The sequence below is a fragment of the Grus americana genome, chromosome 1, assembly GCF_028858705.1.
Source record: "Grus americana isolate bGruAme1 chromosome 1, bGruAme1.mat, whole genome shotgun sequence".
NCBI lineage: Eukaryota > Metazoa > Chordata > Aves > Gruiformes > Gruidae > Grus > Grus americana.
Genome location: NC_072852.1, coordinates 166,543,515 through 166,567,091, shown reverse-complemented (window position 1 = coordinate 166,567,091; position 23,577 = coordinate 166,543,515).

The following is a 23,577-nucleotide window of genomic DNA, read 5'->3' as shown; positions in this document are numbered from 1 at the left end:
ACAAGCTGTGTAGTTCCAGAAAACACAACAGTAAGATAATGTGGTTATATCAAGTAAATAATTCCATTACTGAATATTTGCATAGTCTTGTTAAGTTTTATTCAGCATTTGGCCCCAACCAGACATAGAACTCTTGGTACAGCAATATTTATAGCTAACATCTTGAAAGAAGAAAAAAAGAAATGCCATGACTATCCTTCTTGTAAAAATTCTATATATTTATATCTATATTATACACAACATAGGACAGCTCTTGTGTAGCGACGTATAATTGAATTTTCCCAGATTGCTTCAAAACTTCTTCAAAAAAGAGAACAATCTCTTTTGATTTGCCAGCTCTTTGAACATTTACATTTCATCATCTGCCTCATGTTGATTCTTTTCTAGTAAGTTTCATTTGACAGTATTCAGCTCAAACAGTTTTAAGAATTGTTTTCCATTTCCTACAGCAAAACATTTTTGCAACCATTTTGTGGAGCAATACTTAGATTATAGATTTGAAATACTGGTAAAAGGGACATCTTTCCAGGTAAGTGAAGGAATTGAGAGTAAAAGGGTGAGATTAGCTCTTCTCAGTGGTCTCATCACTCGCATGAAACAGGAAGAGGAAAGCAGATTGATTTGCCTATGGTTAAGAGCACTAAGGAACAAGGAAAAGCAGCTAGGCATAGACATGAAGACATGGAAGGGTGTTTCTCAACAACCAAGTTTTACTAAATTGCAGAATCACCAAAACAGAAGAAATTAAGGCAAAATCTGGGGATGGAGATGGTAGAATAGAATAGAATAAGAATAGAATAAGAACAGAACAGAACAGAATAGATTAGTTGGAAGGGACGAATAATGATCATAACTCCAACTGCAAGTTGGAAGCTAGAAGCTGATGAATAATGTTGGAGATGCTTGGAATGGCTAGATTGGGAACAAATCATGTACAATTATTCAGAAACATTGTCTTCCAGAACCTGGAGCTGGATTTAGCAATTTATACTGTATGTTACTCACTTCTCTGCATCTGTTCTACACAAAAGCTGCAGTCTATGGCTTTTATCACTTAGACGATTAGCTTAAACAGTGGTACAAACCTGTATTGTATTAAAATGTCTAAAATTCTCAGATGATACAACTTGGAAGGCAGGATAATAAAATCTTTGTCTGCTTTTCATTTTGCACTTAACATAACAAAATGGTGGTGAAAAGACCACAATAAAAAGTCTACAGTTTTAGATCATAACCTCAAAGACCACAACATTTCAGAATTAAATTTTGTCTGTCGAAAGTAACTGCTTTATGCCTTGTGTTTAGACATCTCTTGAAAGCAGTATTAACTACAGAATCAGAATGGTTGAGGTTGGAAGGGACTTCTGGAGGTCATTTAGTCCAATCCCTCCTCCTTAAGGGCAGCACCCCTCTCCCTTTTAAGGCCCCAAAGAGCATGGTGCTCAGGACTATGACACTTGAATTTCATCTCCAATAATGACTTTACAACCTCTCTGGGCTACCTGTGCCAGTGCTTGGTCACCCTCACAGAAAAAAGTGTTTTCTTACATTCAGATGGAACCTCCTGTGTTCAATTTGTACCCATTGCCTGTGGTCCTGTCACTGGAAGAACCTGGTTCCATCTCCTGTGCACCCTCCCTTCAGGTATATATATACATTGGTGAGATCTCCTTGAGTCTTCACTCCTCTAGACCAAACAGTCCCAGATCTCTCAGCCTTTCCTCATAGGACAGATGCTCCAGACCCTTAGTCATCTAAGTGGCCCTCTTTTGGACTCTCTGTAGTATGTCCATGTCTCCCTTGTACTGAGGCACCCAGAACTGGACACAGTATTCCAGGTGTAGCCCTCACCAGTGCTGAGTTGAGGGGGAGGATCACCTCTCTCAACTTGCTGACAACACTCCTGCTAATGCGGCCCAGGACACCGTTAGCCTTCTTTGCAGCAAGGACACATTGTTGGCTCATGTTCAGCTTGTTGTTCACCAGGACCTCCAGGTCCTTTTCTGAAAAGCTGCTTTGCAACTAGTTTGGAAAAATTATGGCCCCCAGAATGTACTGATGCATGGGTTGTTCCTCCCAGGTGCTGGACTTGGCCCTTCCTTTTGTTCAACTTCATGATGTTCCTGTAAGCCCATTTCTCCAGTAATTACATGATCACATATTGTTTTCCGCATAAACTCCAGATTTTTTTCACAGTGGAAAGGTCCAAGACTTAACATGTTTTAGATCTATGTAAGAAATCAGGCTTCAAATTGCAGAATACTTATTCTAGAAACTGAAAAGTTTGTACTTAATGTGGCATGAAGGAAGAGACAGGATTCTCTTACAGTCAATACAGATAGAAATTTTCTGTTGCAATACTACTGAACACTTACAAGAGCATCTGAACCTTATTTTAGATGTTTTTTGAATAGAAATATGATCAAAGAATGCTAAAGGCCTGTGGTGGGTTGACTTTGGCCAGCTGCCAGACCTCACCTGGCTGGTCTTTCATTCTCTCTCCTCAACAGGACACAGGAGAAAATAAGTTGAAAAAAACCTTGTGGCTTGAGATAAAGATGGGAAGATCACTTAAGAGTTACCATCACAAGCAAAATAAACTTGACTTGGGGAAAATTAATTTAGTTTATTGCTAATTAAAAATAGAGAAGAATGGGGATAAATAAAGAGAAAAAACTAAAACACCTTTCCCCCACCTCCTTTTTCCGATGTTCAACTTCACTCCTTCATTCCCATCTCCAATCTACTCCTTGCCCACCCACCTCAAGTGGCATGGGGGAGTAGAAAGTGGGGGTTACTGTCAGTCCATAACATTTCCTCTCTGCCACTCCTTCCTTGTTACACTTTTCTCCTTGATATCCTGCCCCTTGGCCAGTGTTGCCATGTAGGCAGGATGCCTCCCACATAATCTGCGATGATGTGTAGGGTACACTAATGCCATGTAAGACATGATTCTCTCATGTCACATTACCATTGATGAAGTGAAGGGGTGGCACAACTCTTACCTGCATTCAGAAGGCATTTCCACATTTGGCTGTTTCGGTCAGATGACCCAGACATCAAGTGTCCCTGATAGTCTGCTGGAGCCATAGCATTGCTTGCAATTTTGTGTTTGCTATTGGTGATTGGGTGAGTCACTGTGTGGGTGCATTGTTGCTCATCTTTCTTACTGTCTCAATAAAATTTGGTTTATAATCTGATGTGAGACTCCATTATTGTTGAGACCACATCCCTGCTCTGATGAGGGGTCTTCCCATGGGCTGCAGTCCTTCAGGAAAAACCCACTCCAGCACGGGCTCTCCACAGGCTGCAGTGTGGATATCTGCTCAGATGTGTCCTCTCCATGGGCTGCAGGGAAATACCTGCTCCATTCTGGTCTCTTCCAAAACTTCCACAGGCTGCAGGGGAATGTCTGCTTGAGCACTGTCTTCCGCCTCCCTCTTCTCTGACCTGCATGTTCACAAAACTGTTTCTCACACTTAGAGGTTTTTTCCTCTCTCCTCACACACAGCTGTGTGGCATTTTACCCATTATTAAATATGTTTACATAGAAGCACCATAAGCTTTGCTGATGGGCTCAGCTGTGTCCTGTGGTGGGTCCATTGCAGAGCTGCTGTGTCTGGCACAGGGCAACCCTTGTCCTCTTCTCGCAGAGGCCACCACTGCAGCTTCCCAGCTACCAAAACCTTGACACCTACACCCAATACAAGGCCCTAAGAATTACAGTCTATGTGTCTTTAAAAAATGCATTGATCCTAGAGGGAGCTACTACAAACCAAGAGAAGTCCCAGAAAAAAAATAAGGAAAAAAGAAAATCAAAGATTAGTCAACCCAGACTGAAAGGCTTGTAACAAAACGTTGTACGTTAGATGATTCCATGCTGCCTTCATGTACTACCAAGCATAACTGATTAGGTACTTGGTGAAGCAATATGTTCTCTATAGTGTACTTGGATTTCCAAAAGCCTTTTAACAATGTCACTTATCAAAGACTTTAGAGGAAACTAAGCAGCTTTGGTATGAGGAAAAAAGTTCTTGCACAGAGAATGAAAAGATAAGTAGTAGATTATAGAAATAAATAAAAATTTCTTATTGTGTGGGGAAGTGACCAGTGAAGTTCCATGAGGATCTGTGATAAGACCTGTGGTTTTGAACATATTCATAAACAACTTGGAAAAGCGAGAGATGATTTTTTCAGGACAGCAAAAATAAACCCCTGTGGGGAACTGAAGAAAGATCTTGTGAGATTGATCAAGTAACAACAAATAAAATGGAATTCACTACAAGCAAATGTAAAATTATGTAAATAGGGAAAAAATCCACCTTTTACACATCAAGTTATGGGATCTAAACTTATCATTTTCATTCTGAAAAAGTTTGTGATAGTTATGACAGGCAGTTCTAAGGAAATATCAGCTCAGTGTTCAGTAGAGGTTTAAAAGAAAAAAAACTTTAGGCATTTTTATTAAAAGAAATATGAAGTGTCTGCTTGTGAGGTATTACTAAGTAAGCTGTAACTCTGAAATCTAGAAAATATAAATAAGATTGAGGTCAGAAAAATAATTAGTGGTTTGAAAGGATGAATAGGAATTGATGAATACTGGTCCTTCTAATACAAGAATTGGGGTGGTGTCAAATAAATCTGATAAATTAGGTTTTCATATTGAAGAAACAAGCACCACATTTATGAAAAAGGATGAATACCTCTGATGTGAAATAGCTACATCTACCTACCATTGAATAAAAAGGGTCTGATGTGCTATGTGTCTGAAGATGCACCCCATTGAAATCTGGTTTTGTCAGAAATTGTCCCCACAGTGCCCAGGATCCACTCCATCAAGCTTTTTCCTCCTGGTGATGCAGATAGCAAACTTCCTTTGGTTTCAAAGAAGCTGACAAGTTTGTGTGGTTTTGGAGGAAGTGTGAATACAAAGACAGCAGAGAACTGGGTCTTGCAAAGCAGCAGTGGATTGGAGGAAGGGGGAGATTAGACTCCCTGGTATCACTGAGTGTGAAAGAATGACACTAAGGTTAACAGTAGGAGGTCACCTAACTATGGCCCCACCACCCATGCCAGTGTCAGTGTCTAGGTTGTGGAGGGTGATGAAGGGGCAGTGAGGAGGCAGTGATTGCCATGCATCCTGCTCTGCAGCTAATCTCCTTGTGGGGCAGGTGATGAGGTGTCATGGAGAGCCTAGACCCCACAGGAGCCACCTCTTTTGCAATCTACAGCGGCATTGGGTGTAGTCCTTGGCCTCTATGGTATGAGAAAGTGAAGAGTTACAGTCCAGAGAGCTCAGCTGATAGTTTTGGCAAAAATGTCAGCAGTGATGATGCAGGTTTCAGCAGACAAGGGAAGCTGACACAGACCAGCATTGCTGTTCCTGCCCCTTTCAGAGGCACTCACCAGGAGAAAATAGAGGTAGAGCTGCAAGGAACGAGAGACCCTGCTTGTGTGACAGTGAGTGGTTTCTGCTGGCAAAGCCAGAGGAAGTGGGTGGGAATGGTCACCCTCTCACTGCTGCCCATATTGGAGTCAGGTGCAGCAGAGACAGATCCTTCATATGAACCTGTATGGCCACTCTTTATTATTTTTACACTACTTCATAATGAAATTAAGAGCCAAGCAAAGGATATATGCTCCCACATAATACCTGCTAGAATAACTACTGTGCATAGTGACTTTATGAGGTCATTAGACAAGTGTATCTAGAATATTTTCAGCTACAATACCAGCATAATTATATATTTTTGGCATACACAATGGCGGTAAGGGTTTATGTAAGTCATTTTTTGAGACATTTAGGAGTTTCCCAGAGAAAATGGGAAATAAAATACAAATAATATTCTTGTAAAAAAGAAATCATAAATGGCTTCAGAATGGTTGAGGAATGAAAATCTGAACTATTAGACGATTAATTGCTCTTGGCTAAAGACAATAAGGAGCTTTTATATTTTTATATTTTGAGACAATGAAGAAAATTTCTTATTGAATCTTAAGGCCTGGAAATTTTTTCTTCAATACAATACTGGCTTATTTATGAAAGAAAGGGGGAAAAAATCCCCAGCCAAACAACATAAAAGCAAAATATCAACAACTCCTGATTAAAACTAATTTTACCTTTTATATCTGGTGAATATGTCTAATTAAGATTCAGAGGAGTTAAGAAACAGATTTTAAACACATAGTTTTATTTTATTCATTAAGGAAAAAATTGCTTACACATCACAAGTGCACATCTCAAGTGAAATATTATTTGCATTTAAAAAAAGATGTTTACAATAGATGTTACAATTTCCAGACCACCCTGATATTTCTCCTTGTTTGCTAGATTTCTTCACTCCAAACTTTACTTATTTCAATAGCAGTCAGACTATTAATTTTTTATTGTTGAAATGGAGATTATATCCCCTTGGAAAATTCTGTCAGGAAATACTATATTAAAAAACAAACAAACAAAACCAAACAAAACCCAACCAACAAACAAAAAACCACAGAGAAAAAAAAAAAAGCTTGTTGAGTATCTGTAAGGACTAACCTCTTCACCTTCATTTTCTGTCTGTGCAGAGAAGATGTTAGTTAAGTGGGCACAAAATCCTGACCATAGAGATTCCCATGGAAATGACACAGCTCAGGTTTGTGATTATGAACCCAAGAGTGAAAAGGACGTCTTCAATTTCAGTCTGAAAATGGAACTAAACTGCTGTTGCACTGCTCCTAATTTCTTCATTTTTTTTCCTAATGAGGTAATCTTATAACCTACATACCACCTTGTCAACACACTGTAGAAGCAGTGTGTGAGTAGGGCATGGCATACATTCAGGTAAGCAGAGTTTATATTAATCCTAGCACAGAATCACAGGGTAATCCAGTTTGGAAGAGACCTCTTTAGGTCCCTAGGCCAACCTCCTGCTCAAAGCAACACCAGCCACTGAGATTGCTCAGGGCCCTGAAAAGTTGAGTTTTTAATATCTACAGAGATGGATCCTCCACAGCCTCTCTGGGAACCCTGCACCAGTGTTTGACTACCCACATGTGGAAAAACTGTTTCCTTAGAAAGTCAAAATCTCCCATGTTCAAACTTGTGTCATTTGCCTATTGTCCTTTCACTGTGCATCTCTGGAAGAGACTGTCTCCTTTTCTCTATACCTCCCTGTCGCGAATGAGATTTTGTTACAGGGCTTTGGTTTAGCAGCAATTTAGGATTTATTAATATTTTTGAGATAAATCACAATATTATTAACAGCACTTAGTCATCAGCCAATTTAACAGAGCAATTCAATGGAATTTGTTACAATCAAAATAGCGACTTAAAGATTCGAGAATGGCAAGGGTCACCCAAAACTTACAGCAGGGTTGCACACACAGATGGGGATTAAATCAAACCACATGCAGACAAACAGTCCTGGATCAAATTACACACACACACAGAGGCAAATAGTTCTGCACCAATTGCACACATGCACACAGGTTAACCTATGATTAAAATTTCCTTTTTTGTGAGTTTCATGAATTACTCACTTTTATGTGTCAGCATTCATCAATGGACAGTCGGACCTCCAGAAGTCAGGTCTTTGAGTCCTCACGAAATCATTGCCAGATGATCTTGAATCCTTGTGAAACCTACCCTGAGAGGTGTCCCAGCTCAGGGGAGATCCTGGGTCACACAGCCCACTGCGGTCCTGGAAAGCTCAAAGGGTCTCACTTTTGGATTGCTGTTTATAGGATCTAGAGATGATTGGCTTTGGTCAAGATTCTTCATTCTGGCCACAGTTTGTGCTGAGTCATTCTGGTAGACAATTCAGGCAGCAGATGGCCCAGGTGTGGCCAGAGTGCCTGACGCCCAAGTCATAGAATCATAGAATCATAGTCACTGCACTTGTATCCAAGATAACAGCACAATGGGGCTTATCCTGAGATCCCAGAGTGGCTGGGGGGGTGGGGCAGTTGCACCACCACACTCCCCCAAACACTAGTTAGTTGAGGACAGCAAAAAGGTCTGCCTGGACACTTCTTTGCTACAGGCTGAACAAACTCGGTTCTCTCAGCCTTTCCTTGTATTTCATGCACCACAGCTCTTGGACCATCTCAGTGACCCTCCACTGGACTCACTCCAATATGTCTTTGTCTTCTTGTATGGAGAAGACCAAAACTGGACACAGCACTCTAGATGCATTTGCTCAAGATGCTGGGAATGTGGGAATGATCACCGTTGACCTGCTACCATCTTCGTCTTACAACCCAGAATGCCATTGGCCGCCTTTGCTATAAGGGCACATTGCTTGCTCATGTACAACCTTCTGTCAACCAAGACCCTGGGTCCTTTTCCTCAAAGCTAATTTCTAGCTACTTAGCTCCCATCCAGCACTGTTGCAGGGGTTATTCTGACCTTGGTTTAGTTGTTTGCGTTTGTCCTTGTAGAACTTCACAAGGTTCCTGTGAGGCCATTTCTATAACCTGTCCAGCTCCCTCTGAATACCAGTCCTACTCCTCCAGCATACTGAATGCTCTCGCCAGCTCAGTATCAGCTGAAAACTGGCTGAGGGTCCATTCTGTCCCACCATCCAGGTCTGTAATAAAGCCACTAAACAGCCCTAGTATTGATCCCTGAGGGATATTACTAGCAATCAGCCCAGGACACAGCAGTTCAAGGGAAGCTGTGCAAATGCATGACTGAATATATCCCTACCAGCTGAAAAAATTCTGCATATGATGAAGTCTGGGTGTATGGAACATATTATAATTCTCTGACTCAGTACCACATTGGATTTTGTTTGTATTTATCTATGTAATGCATGGTCTTGGTTGCTCTGTTCTTTAACATTTGAAAACACTTTATGGATGGCATTCATAAAAGTATTAAAAACACCTGAACAAACACAAAACCAAAAACCCCTCAAAAACCAAAACAGGGTCAGAGTAACTAAATGACAGCAGTAGATAAATGTCTTATCATTTCAAGAAATGTCTGATCATTTCTTGATCAGGGATCAAGAGCAATATAAAAATATGAAACAGATCAGGATACTAAATTAGTCAAAAGTTTGAGGAGGGTCATTATCATTTTATGTGTGGCACAAATTAGGTACTGTGGCAATGAACAAACTGATATATCTTTAATGGTGTAAAAGTCATCCCTAATCCTCTGATGTGCATTTTCCACATAGCATCCATATGGGGAAATAGTAGATAATTATCATTATTATTGCTAGTCTCATGAATGACATTCTTAGAAAAATAACAAGAAGCTGAGAGTCCAGTTGGCTTAGAAATCTTCCCCCTAATTGTCTGACTGTATCTTTCAAAGATAATGCCATAAAAGTATGATGTAACTTATTTCATTATTATCCTACCATTTCACTGACACAGATTGCCAAATCTCAGGATTTAAGCTACATACAACCATGCTAAGTGGCCTAGAAGAATGTAGGTTATTTTAAATGCTAATGACAACTTTTTTTGATAGTCTATTGTTTAAATATGCAAATAATTTGCAATGAAAGCATTGAATAAAAGTACTTAAGGTGGAATTAAAACATGGAAGTAAAAAATAAACTGATTTATCCACTTGTCCAGTGTATAGATTACACATGAATAAATTTGTATGATTCAAATCCTTAGCCTAGATTCCATATCACTTTAGCCACTTCTTAAGAGAGCCAACCAAGTCAAGAGTTTATTAGTCAAAGCTCCATTTCAATCGAAATAAAATGACTGGCATCTCCAGAGGGTGATTAAAAAAATGGATGAGGTAACCTACCCCTTAAAGATGAAAGATTTTGCAAACATCAAACTGGCTTAGTGGGAGACAGTACATGTTTTTTCCACTGTTTTTAAAGATATTTGATATGAATTACATCTACAAACAAGGGTGGTACGGGGTGTTCATTTCTGGGTTAGAAAAAGAAATAAGAATGGATTGTTAGGGACATATCTGGGGCTGCAATGTAGGGATACTTTTGTCTCTTGATATGAGACCTTACTATTTTTTTCCCCATGTGTGGTGGCGCAGCCTGCCTGGGCCACTTTGCGATCCCAACATTGTGGTTTTATTTTGGTTACAAGTGCGGTGAGTTGGGATGACAAGGCACTTTCTCATCTTGGTTACAGTTGCAGTGAGTTGGGACAATCAGGTGCTCCCTAATCATACCTGAAACTCCTGCTGCCTGGATCATAGCCCGATCTTGTAGCCCAATCTGGAAGGTACCAGAACTACCTGACAAGAATTATGGCCTGAATGAGAAAAACCAACAAAAACCAAACAACTGACCAAAGTCAATCATCTCGCAATCCTATAAATAGTGATCCTATGTTAGACCCTTTGAACTCTCCAGGATCACAGTGGGCTGTGATCCAGTATCTCCCCCTGAGCTGGGATACCTCTAAGGGTAGATTTTGCAAGGATTCAAAGATTGTCCGCTGATAGACACCAACGAAGGAAATGGATTCAAAGATTGTTCACTGACATATGCCATGAAAGGAAAAAGTAATTCAGCACAATTTGAGAAGAGAGAAAAATCATCATAGGTTAACCTCTATATCAGTATTTGTCTGTATTTGTGTGTGTATGTGTATGTGATTTGATTTAGAAAACTCTGTCGTAAGTCTCATGTGAACCTTGCTGGTTTTTAATTTTTAAGTTGCAAAATTTTGAATATAACAAATTGTGTCAAATAATTTTTTTAAAATGGCTGATAATTGACTGTCATTAAATATCATACAATCTAATCTTGTGATTTACCATAATAGTGTTAATAAATCTTAAATTGCTGCTACCTCAAAACTGTGCAAAATCAATTTGCGACACCATGTAATTGAAAGTGTAATATTGCAGGTGAATACAGTGAAAATACTGCATTAAGATAGTAACTGTGATATGCCTAAAAGTCACTGCATCAGATACAAATATAGATGCCATAATTTAAGTACCAATTTGCATTACACAAAGACCATGTCATGCTGTAAATCACTTATTGTACTGTCATTTGTCTAATCACACTGTAAAAAGAACACCATAGACTGCAATATGGGCAATCACAATATAACAATTGTGTACGGGGAAAAGTGTATTTTTTTATCAGTCCCAGAATTTCAGCAGCCACATACTTTTGTCCCAAATCTTATTCTTCTGTATGTCGTCTCCACTTTGATTGCCTTTTTTGGTTACTTTCTCTTCCAGCAAACAATGATTTTTCTGGTGTCAGTCAGAAGTGTTGCAGAGCTCACAGAACTCAAAGTGGAAAACAACTTTTGAGCCTGCAAATGTATTTGAGTTGCATATAATTTGCTGTAATGTACATATTGCTCTATACGAAGTGTGTCCAAAAGGAGTGTATCACATCCATCTGAAGTGATTCTCTTGGGAGAGAATAGGGAGAATAAGGGAACAAGTGGAAGGTACACATATACCCTCTACTGTAGTTCCATATTCTGGGATGAAGGGTGGAAAGCTAGGAAGCTAAAACCAAAGCAGTTTTGCTTTTTTTTTTTTTTTTTTAGTCAGTGTTAAACTGGGCAGACATTATTTCTGAGAACTCATTTCTAGATCCTCACCATGCTCCAAAAACTGCAAGGAAACCTGATAAAAAATAAATGACTCGAAGTGCTTTGGTGAATTCTGAGTTAAGGATTTGAAGACAATAAGGCTGTAAAGCTCCATTCAGAGGCTTTAAATGCAAAGCGTGCTATCACACATTTTATTGATGCAGTTTGCAAGCGGCAACAGCAAGTTGCTCTTTTTATCAGAGGGCATTTAAAAATGCATATCCTTTTCAGACTGGATAATTATTTTTACTATCCTGTCACAAGGAAAAACTACTCGACTCATGTGGTTTAAATGAAATCAGGATTGAATCAGTTTACTGATTTATTAATGACATGTAACTAACTGGCAATCCACGAACTATATATTCAGAATCAACATCCTTAATACAACAGATAAATCACAATCATAGATAAATTAGGAGATGCTAATGAACACCTACAAATTTATAAACACCCTTGTAAAGTTAATCCTGTGAAGGTCCAGCCCAGGCACACACACACATAGACACATACACCCCCGGATGTAGGAGCTACCATCGCCCCTTCCCCACTTTCACATGTCCCTCTGCCACTCCTGATGTACCTGATGGTGAGGAGGCATCCTGGGAGGTATCCTTGTACCCAAGGGGGTGTCCCTGCATGCTGCTACCACACTGCCAGGCAACTGCTAGGTGCAGGCTGCTCCCATCACCCAACAGAGGCACTGCACTGCCCAGCTGGGCAGGGGTCAGTGTGCCCTGGGGATACTGTCAGCAAGAACAGACCCCCTCTGATGGCTGCTGCTCTGATAGCCCCCTTCAGGTACTGGAAGGCTGCTATAAGGTCTCCCTGGAGTCTTGCCTTCTCCAAACTGAACGAGCCCAACTCTCTCAGCCTGTCCTCATAGGAGAGGTGCTCCAGCCCTCTGATCATCTTTGTGGTCCTCCTCTGGACTCACTCCAACAGCTCAATGTCCTTCTTATGTTGGGGGCCCCAGAGCTGGGCACAGTACTCCGGGTAGGGTCTCACGAGAGCAGAGAGGGAGAATCAGCTTCTTCAACCTGATGGTCATGCTGCTTTTGATGCAGCCCAGGATACAGTTGGCTTTCTGGGCTGCAAGCTCGCATTGCCAGCTCATGTTGAGCTTCTCATCAACCAACACCCCCCAAGTCCTTCTACTCAGGGCTGCTCTTAATCTCTTCTCCACCCCGCCTGTAGTTGTGCTTGGGATTGTGCTGACTTATGTGCAAGACCTTGCACTTGGCCTTGTTGAATTTTATGTGGTTTGCATGGGCCCACCTCTCAAACCTGTCAAGGTCCCTCTGGATGGCATCCCTTCCCTCCAGCATGTCAACTGCACCACACAGCTTGGTGTCATCCGCAAACTTGCTGAAGGTGCACTTGATCCCACTGATCACTGACAAAGATGTTAAATAGTGCCAGTCCAAATACCAACCCCTGAGGAATGCCATTTGTCACTCATCTCCACTTGGACATCAAGCCATTGACCACAAATCTTTGAGTGCAACCATCCAGCCAATTCCTTATCCACCAAGTGGTCCATCCATCGAATCCATGTCTCTCCAATTTAGAGACAAGGATGGCATGTGGGACAGTGTCAAATGCTTTGCACAAGTACAGATAGATGACATCAGTTGCTCTTCTCTTATTCACCAACACTGTAACCCCATCGTAGAAGACAATCAAATTTGTAAGGCATGATTTTCCCTTAGTGAAGCTGTGTTGACCGTCACCAATCACCTCCTTATTTTCTATGTGCCTGAGCATAGTTTCCAGGAGGATCTGCTGCATGATCTTGCCGGGCACAGAGGTGAGACTGACCGGCCTGCGTCTTCCTTTTTGCCTTTTTTCCCCTTTTCTAGTCAGTGGGAACTTCACTGGACTGCCACGATTTCTCAAATATGATGGAGAATGGCATAGCCACTTCATCCGCCAGTTCCCTCAGGACCTGTGGATGCATCTCATTAGGTCCCAAGGACATGCACCTTCAGGTTCCTTAGATATTCATGAACCTGATCTTCTTCTACACTGGGTGATTCTACATTCTCCCAGTACTTGCCTTTGCCTTCTGTGACTTGGGCAGTGTAGCTAGACTAGTTGCCAGTAAAGACTGAGGCAAAAACATTGTTGAGTTACTCAGCCTTCTCCATATCCTGGGTAACCAGGTCACCGTTTCCTTCCAGAAAGGGCCCACATTTTCCTTAGTCTTGCTTTTGTCAGACTCGATTGGCCCTTTCAAACCCCTTCCCTTTGACCAGCAGGACTGATAAAAAAGCTACATGTGCTCCAGAGTATTACTGCCACTACCAGGGCTCTGTAATCCTTCTTGGTACCCCTCAGACTGCTCCTGCCTGTATCACTGGTGCTCACATGAAACAACAGCAGCAGATAACAGTCAGTGGATGGTACAAGGCTTCATAGTCTCTTGATGACATCCCTGATCTGAGCCCCCAGTAATCAGCACACCTCTCTAGAGATTGAGTCAGGTCGGCACATGGGTGCCTCTGTACTTCTCAGAAAAGAGTTGCCTACTACTATCTCCCATCGCCTTTTCTTAGTTGCAGTGGTTGTTGTATGGGGAGCAGTTCGGGCTGCCTTACTCAGCTCCAGCATCTCTCCTGATGTGGTGGGTCTTTCCGCTTCAGTTCTGCAAGGGCACCTCAGGCTTTGGGGGAAGCCTCTTCCTCCTGCTGGTCCTTACCATCGCAAGCTTCCATTCTTCTGCATGATTGCCACCCCCCTCCCAGCTTCTGTTGTTTTCAGTGGGGGAGTTTTTGGCTGTTTGGCTGTGGTCTGTGGGTCCACTGCAAACTGCATTTGGAACCACCTGTCTAACTCCTTCTCAGCCTCCCTGATGTTACACAGCCTTCTCACCACCTCCTGCAGATCAGCCACCTGCTTCAGGAGGTCCTACACCTGGGCACACCTTTTGCAGGCAGGTCTGTCTCCCATCCCTGCCCCAGGAGAAAGGTCTGGTCACTCCCTGCAGCCCAAGGTCTGCACTGCAGCCTCTCCCTTCAGCAGCTCCGTCTGGGCAGAGGCCACCACCGGGTAGATGATGCAGATGCCACAGCTGGAGTTGCAGCTTTTGCCCTTGGATGAGTGCCCACCATTCTGCCTCGAGGGTCAGGTAGGATGGGTGCCCTTGGCCCGTCACAGAACAATGCAGGTTGCTGGTTACGTGTCCTTCAAGTCTCTCCACTTGGCCAGTGCAATGCCCTTCTTTTGAAGTAACTGCCTTCCTGTGCACTCTCATGCACCAACTGCCGCGTGAACTGCCGTGCCACGTCCTGTTTGCCCAGGCGCTCCTGGTGGCTCATGCTCCCTGGGTTGCCTTGAGTAGGCGTGGGGGTGGCTGACGTTGCTCTGGCAATGCCCAGGCCTCGTCAGCAGCTCCCACCAGCTCCTGGTGGGTCTCTCTGCTCCCCTGGTATTTCCCTGACTAAGGTAAATCCCTGTGCACTGAGATCTGCAGCTCCGCTGTGGGCCAGGCCTGCTCCAGAGCAGCTCCCCTCTGCTACTGACTGCTGGTTTTCCTGTTTAACCCTGCTGATGGTCATCTTCCTCTCTAGCATTATCATTTCAGGCACAAAGCCTCTCCGAGAGTTTTGAGTGTCCCATGTGTGCACATCCCCCTGGTTACACTCGCATACTTGACAGGTGCTGCTACATGGACCATTCGACAATGGTGTGGCACGTGGGTGCCTCCACAACAGCCCTTTTCCTCCTCACAGCCGGGGGGGGACGTTTGATGGGGGACAGCATGACTTAGGAGCTTGAAAATGCTTGTGCACAAAGTAAAAGTAAAACAGTATTTTACAAGAGAAGGAACTAACAAGAATTATCCATCTCCTAAACAGACAGCAAGTAGGTTTTCTTTCATGTATATTCATGTACTGTTTTTCCCTCATCCCTGTTCCCTTGTTTGCTCATCTGTGTAAGTGAAAATTGCCCTGAAGGGCCTATTCTCTAGTTTCCTTTGGTTGTTGCCATGACATCTGTGCAATATATTTTTTCTTTGTAATTATGTCTTTGTTTTCCATTATGTTCAGTCACTGGATAGTATAAGGAGAGATACAAAAGCTACTACGGCAGTCATGTATTCTTGTCAATGGACTTTATTGATTACAAGGAAGTAACAAAATGACTGACAAGAGATTTTAGGTGTGTTTATACTGTCAGTCTGGTCACTATCTGTTTCACCCTAGAGCTCTGGTCTAGCCCCTTTGCACTGGGTTTGTGCTAGTTTGCTCCTGTACATTCATTTTTAGTAAAGCAAAAAGCTTCCTTCAGGAGAAAATCAAAAAGCAATTATGAAAATTGTTTGCTCCCTACAAACAATATGGACAGTGAAAGAGCTAGTTTCACACTTCCCACCCAATCTTACAAACTATTTTACTTCCAATGGTATCAGGCATCACAGGACACTTCCCTTCTTTCATACAACACCCCCATGAACACATCTCACACGTTGTATCTGTGAATGTGTCTATAAGCATTCTGTAGAAATGCTATTCCTGAATGTTGCAGAGCATCCTACTTATTATTCAGCTAGCTGGTTAGTTTGTTGGCCTGTTGTTAATATCTTTAAAAATGTGATAATGACTGAAAGGCCCAGAGACATGACTAGGACTCTGAGAAAAAAGGAAGGAACAAATCCTCCTGGGGGCTATCACAAGTCAGCTGAAGCAGGTGATTGGGAAAAGCCAGCACGGATTCACTAAGGGCAAATCGTGCTTGACAAACCTGATCACCTTCTATGACAAAGTAACCTGCTCAGTTGATGCAGGGTGAGCAGTTGACATTGTCTAGCTGGATTTCTCCAAGGCTTTTGACACAGCTCCCCACAGACTCCTCATAGAGAAACTGATGTGTTATGGTCTAGACAAGTGGTCCATGCAGTGGGTGGGGAACTGGCTGACAGGCTGCACCCAGAGGGTGGTGGTAAATAGCTCTTTTTTGAACTGGCAACCTGTCACAAGTGGGGTACCCCAGGGATCGATATTGGACCAAACACTGTTTAATATCTTCATAAGTGATCTGGATGATGGGATCAAGTTCACCCTGATGAAGTTTGCCAATGATGCCAAACTGAGTGGGGAAGCAGACACTTTGGAAGGGAGAGCCACCCTGCAGAAAGACCTGAATAGGCTGCAAAAGTGGGCTAACAAGAACCTTATGAAGTTCAACAAGGACAAGCATAAGGGCTTGCACCTGGGAAAACATAATCTAGGAGTGCAGCACAGGCTGGGATCCACCTGGCTGGGGAGAAACTCTGTGGAAAGGGACCTAGAGGTCCTGGTGGACAACAAGCTCAATATGAGTGAACAGTGTGCTGCAGTGGCAAAGCAAGCCAACAGGATGCTGGGTTGCATCAACAAGGGCATCACCAGCAGAGATAAAGAATTCATTATCCCACTCTACTCAGAGCTTGTCAGGCCACACCTGGAATACTGTGTTCAGTTTTGGTCCCCACTACACGAGAAAGACATGGACAGGCTGAGGAGGGTCCAGAGAAGGGCCACAGAGATGCTCAAAGGACTGGGAAGCCTGCCACATGAGGAAAGGCTGAGAGAACTGGGTTTGTTCAGCCTTGAGAAAAGAAGACTTAGAGGACACCTCATCACCATGTTCCAGTACTTAAAGGGTGGCTACAAAGAAGATGGAGACTCCCTTTTTACCAGGAGTCACATGGAAAAGACATGGGGTAATGGGTGCAAGTTACTCCTGGAGAGATTCTGATTGGACACAAGAGGAAAATTTTTCACAACAAGAACAATCAGCCATTGGAATAATCTCCCCAGGGAAGTGGTGGACTCCCCAACACTGGACACTTAAGATTCGGCTGGACAGGGTGCTGGGCCATCTTGTCTAGATGGTGATTTTGTCTAGACAGAGCTTTTGCTGAGAAAGGTTGGACCAGATGATCCTCGAGGTCCCTTCCAACCTGGTATTCTGTGATATGATTCTGTGAAAAGAAAGTGGTTCACTTCTGGCATAACAGCCAGAAGCCAGTGGCAAAAAAATGCTTAATTCACTGTAAAAAAACCCCTAAGTGGGGCATATGAAGGCTCACAATGAAATGTGTTGTTCTGATGCATCTTAGCATACATTCACATACTTACCTGAGCTGTACTGGCTTCTAGAAATTTGGGCACCTGACTCAACATGTAGACCCTTACTTTGACAGATATCTTAAACTTGCCTAAATTTGGCTGTTAGAATCTATGGATAAATCCCACTCAGTTTGTCTCAGTGTGTTTTTATCCTTTAGACTAAGTCTTTTAGGGAGGGGAAAGCAATACTGGCCTTTATTTTTGAGTGTGTTTTGTATAAAGAAATACTTATATTTATATTTTAAGTAGTATACTTCCTTTTCTCTGTAGGTATTCATGGGACCCTGTGCCCACTTTTTCATCCCCTGAGAAGTACAGGTCATCTTCTCAAGATAGATGGCTGAAGACTGAAAGCTGCCTGAAGGACTCAAATCTGAAGAAGCAGAAATCTGGAGAAGGTGTAGGAAGACAGTAGATGCAAGAAAACTATAATTTACTTCAAGGAAAGGTGATTCTTAGGCTTAAGAATAGCCTTCCACTGTACATACCTGACTCTGTGGTAAACCAGTTAGAGTCATAAGATTACTGAGGTCAGAAAGGACATCTGGATATCATCTAGTCCAACTGCCGTGGTCAGAGAAGGGTTATATAGGACAGGTTGCTCAGGTTGCTGCACACCCTCCATGTCATGAGAGGTTTTGACTGTCTCCAGGGATGGAGATTTCACCACCTCTCTGAGCAATCTGTTCCAGGGTTTGACTAACCCTGTTGTGATTTTTTTTTTCTTTTGCATTTAAACAATTTCCTGTAGACCAATTTGTGCCTATTACCTCTTGTCCGGTCACTGGATACCTCTGAGAAGACTCTGACTTTGTCTTCTTTACTCCACCCTATCAGGCATTTATACACATTGATTCGATCCCCTCTGATTCTTCTCTTCTCCAGAATGTACAGTCCCAGTTCTCTCAGCCTCTTCACATATGACAGATGCTCCAATCTTTTTATCATCTTTCTTGTCCTTTGCTAGACTTGCTCCAGCATGTCCGTGTCTGTCATGTACTGGGGAGGGTAGAATTGGACACAGTACTCCAAATGTGTCTCATCAGGGCTGAGTAGAGAGGAAGAATCACCTTCCTCGGCCTGCTGGCACTCCTTCTAGTGCAGCCAAGGAAGATAGACTGCTGCTCTTCCTTGCTGCAAAGGCCCATTGCTGGCTTTTGTTCAATTTGCTGTCCACTATACCCCTAGGTCCTTTTCTCAAAGCTGCTTTCCAGCCAGTCAGACCTCAACTTGTACTGGTGCATTGGGTTTATTCCTTCCCAGGGGCAGAATTTCACCTTTGCAATTGTTGAATTTCCTGAGTTTCCTCTTGGCCCATTTCTCAAGCCTTTTGAGGTCCTTCTGAAGGACAGCACAATCATTTGGTGCATCACACACTCCTCCTAGTTTTGTATCATCTGCAGACATGCTGAGGGTTTACTCTGTCCCTTCATCCATGAAGATTTTGAACAGATGCTTGCTTTCCTGCTCATTGGGATGGACTGGTTTTGAGCTTGGAGAAGGTTATCAACCAGCTTTCCTGGACCCCTCTGCTCTCCAGGACCCTCTCCCCTGGGATTCTTCCAAGCAAGTCCCTAAACAGACCAAAGTCTACTCTCTTGAAGTCCAGGGTTGTGATTCTGCTATTTGCCTTGTTTCCTCCTCTCAGGATCCTGAACTCCACCATTCCATGGTCACTTCAGCCAAAGCTGCCTCCAATCTTCACTTTCCTGACCAATTCTTTGTTTATAAGAATCAGTTCCAGCAGTGTCTCCCTTTGCCAGATCCTTAATCCCTCGTGTCAAGATGTTATCAACAATGTGCTCCATGAACACCCTGCTTTGGTTACAGCCTGCTGTGTTGGCCTTCCAGCAGATACTGGGATTGTCATCCATGAGCACCAGGACCTGCGAACATGAGGCTTCTGCCAGTTGTACGAAGAAGGCCACATATATCTTTTCTTCTTTGTTCTGGATCTGGCTGGGATGGAGTTAATTTTCTTTATAGCAGCCTGTTATGTTATGTTATGTTATGTTATGTTATGTTATGTTATGTTATGTTATATGTCATCAAAACAGTGTTGATAACATACCCATGTTTTAGCTATTACTGAGCAGTCCTTACACAGAGTCAAGGCCTTCTCTCCTTCTCATGCTGCCCCACCAGTGAGTAGGCTGGGGGCGGGCAAGAAGTGGGGAGAGGATATAACCAGGACAGCTGACCCAAAATGACCGAAGGGATATTCTATGCCATATAGGGCAATCTTCAGCTATAAGAAACAGAAAGGGGTGGGGAGGGGGGTTGGTAGGTAGCCATTGCTCAGGGACTGGCTGGGCATTGGTCTACTGTGGGAAGTGGTTGAGTGATTGCCTTTGCATCACGTGGGGGTTTTTTTTGTTTTCTCCTTTCTTTCCTCTTCCTCTTTCCTCCACTTATTAAACTATTTTTATCTTGACCCACAAGTTTTGGGATCTTTTGCTCTTCCTATTCTCTCCTCCCATCCTGCTGGGAGCAGGGGGAGTTAGTGAGTGGCTGTGTAGGGCTTAGCTGCCAGCCAGGGTCAAACCACTACATTCCTGAATTAATTGGTGAAGGAAAATACACTCACAAAGGTTAATGGAACTGCAGAAGCAAAGCCAAATGTCTAATTTATATGTATGTGGAGAAAGGATTGAGTGTACTTGCTTTATTGTGTATGAGTATGGGAGGGATTCATTTCTGTTAGCAGAATTTAGAAAGGGCTTTGTTAGTGTTTCTGCTTCATTTATCCGGGGGAAAAGTGTAAAAAGGGAGTTTAGCAACATCTAGATATGGTTCTTGTCATTCAGAGACCTCATTCTCTGACCATGAGGACCCAGATGTTGTGTGTCATGCTCTGTTATTGCTCGCCTTGAACTGAATGACTGCTAACACTTAAGCACTTAGCTCCCTCTCTGGAGCTGTTAATCACAATGGTGGCAGGCTAGGACCTGATGTTTAGGACCTGAATAATACTGCCTTGCTGAAATTGTTTTACATAGTATAGCCTCATCAAGCAAACTGTTCATGTTAACAGTGAAACGTGGTGACTGTTACCATCATCTTAATTTCAGAATTCATCCTGTTCAACAGGCTGACTGAAATTAGCACTCAACTTTAACCTTGCAAAGTTTAGGGTTTATTTGAAAAAAAGAAGTGTAGATACTCATCCACTTAAATGTCTATGTAAGAGAAACATAGAATAGTTCAGGGTACATACAGACACTCCCATCCTGGAGATTCAGGATGCTGATGTCTTGAAGATTCTGACAGGAGAATCTCCCATTTTGTTCCCAGTGTCAGTCTACTCCCAGAACTGAGGAATTACCCTCCAGATCCAGTATGACTCTAGAGGACTTCCCCACACCAAATGATTTTCTACTGCCTAGTAGGAGTCTAAAATTGCCACAAGACTGCCACAGATACTCTTGCTAAAAGAATGGATTCCTAAGAGAAGGTAACCTTACTGAGCTTCCAACAGAGGGCTTCAAATATGATCCATCATAAGCTAAAATTTCTGAAGGAACATATGGGACAAAAGAGTTTTAGGAGTTTTAGGATTCCTTGGCCTGGAATCTCTTTTCAGTGAAAGGCATGCAAGCCAGGGCCCTGAACTAGGTGGGTAGGACACTAAGTATGTATTTATAAAACAAAATTTGCTTTCCATGAGTAGTTGCAAGAGCCAGAGTCACTATGACCTATTAACGTTGGTTAAATGCTACAGCAAACATCTGACACCATGAACACAAATCAGTTGCTTAAACACAGGTGCCTAGGCTACTTTAAACACTCTGAGGCATCCTAGATATCCACATGTCTCTGCCAGATGTGACACCTCTATTTTTCTTGAGTAGGAGACAGAGGCCAGATATGCATCTAAATTTACACATCTTCAAATGACACCAGATAGATATATTTTGGCAACTACAGTGAGCTCCATTATTTCATTCTCCAAAACCAGCACACTTAAGCACAGCTCTAGCAGATAAAACTACTGTTTATCAATATTTAACTATAACTATTAACTAAACCATAGTAGTAGACTATTACAATAATGAGAAGACTGTGAGATAAGTATGATAATGACAGTGGATAATTCTAGCAAATATAACATCATGTTGTCATAGAAATACTAGCAGTCTAGTGCTATGGCTATGATAGGCAATCGCCAAATCCCTGAGCTCTCACAACCCTCTAAGTCCTGCAAGACTCCTCTGTCGGTGCTGATAGTCCACATTCATGGCACAGAGCATCCAGGGCATCCCACCAGGTGTGTCAAGGTGCCCTGAAAAGGATGCTTGCAGCAGTTGACTCTTACCCACAGTGCTTGATTCTTAGCCACTGGGGTATTCAGTGCTCTACCATGACTGAAGTGTCAGATCAAAATTTGACAGTTCAGACATAGGTGCAGCAGGCACAGCTTTTTTTGTAAAGTAACAAGATGTAGCAATTAGCTAGTATTTCAGCATGGCCTTCCTGTAGTAGCTTCAACACTGATATGCTCAGTTTCTAAATAAATGCGGTAAATATGTCTGTAAGAACATGATCTATAAGTATTAGGCCTTTTTCACTTTCCTATAGTTTTGTAAAAAATTTCCAGATAGCATTTTCAGAGGGACTTCTTTTCCCAGATGTCATACATTATCCAAACAGTCTAGTTTTGTCTTTTCAACTTAGTTGCATTCTAGAGACTCTTGGTAATGCATCCTGAATTTATCCAGGAAGTAACAGTCTCAGGTAGTCCAGTACACCCAAATTAAGTTTTACATTCCCTTTTCAGGTGTAAATGTTCAGTGGGATGACTTGGACGTGGTTAACATGATTTGACAGTGAACAAATCCATTCATGCAATTAAATCCTTCATTTTAAAAGTTGTTTGGTTTCACTTAAGTACTTCTGACCTGTTACACAAGTTTAACTCTGTAAGTACATAACCACCTGTAATACATTATGTGAGAAGCACATATTGTACAAAAAGAAAAACAATATATTAATACTGCTGTTAGAGTTCAGTTATAACAGAGGCCATTGTAGATAACTAAGAATGCTAAAGTGTGCAAGTTAGGTACCACATTAATTCTACTTGCTGGATTTCAGAACTTTATTCAAAATGCCCAAAGCACACATCTTTCATCTTCTCAGAACAGATTCAGCTATCCATTTCAGTTTTATTTTGATTTGTAAGGAGGTGGTTTTTGTTTGTTTTATTGGTTGTTTTGGTTTTAGTTCTTACTATGTTTTAAAATAGCTGATTTTACTAATTGAGTAGAAAAAATATGGTTTAATTCAGTGATTTACTGTGAAGAAAATTTTAATGCTTCAGTACCCAAAGCTAGCTTAAGTGTCCAGTAATTGCAACAGTAAAGAAAATGTCTCAGCATTTGTTTCATGCTAATTGTGTAATTCGGTGAGAGACAACAGGTGTTCACAATAATATCAGATCCTGAGTTTAAATATTTAAAAATAAGAATTAAAGTTGGGATTTTTTTTGTCAATAAATTAAAGTTTGAAATATTCTACTATGTAGGATGTTTTTCTATGTCTGTTTCCAAAATGAAATTTACATGTATTCAATTCAGTGCTCAAATATGTTGTTATTCTCTGAAGTGACTTTTAAGACATTATGTAGCATATTTTCCTATTTTACACATATTTATATTTATTAATATCTGTCAAAGTATGGCAATTTTCATCCACTTCTTACAAAGAACTATGATTTTGTAGAAGATAGATTTCAGATGTTTCTTGGTGTTAGTAAAGTACGAGATTTTTTTCTTTTAGCATTGGATTAATTTTTTTTTTATTAAAAATTTATCTAGCCTCCAAATGTCATGTTTTCTAGTTTATTTTAAGTCAAGTATGTTGGAAAGCATATATAAACCTTTACAAGGCCATACACTTTTATAAACTACTCTAAATA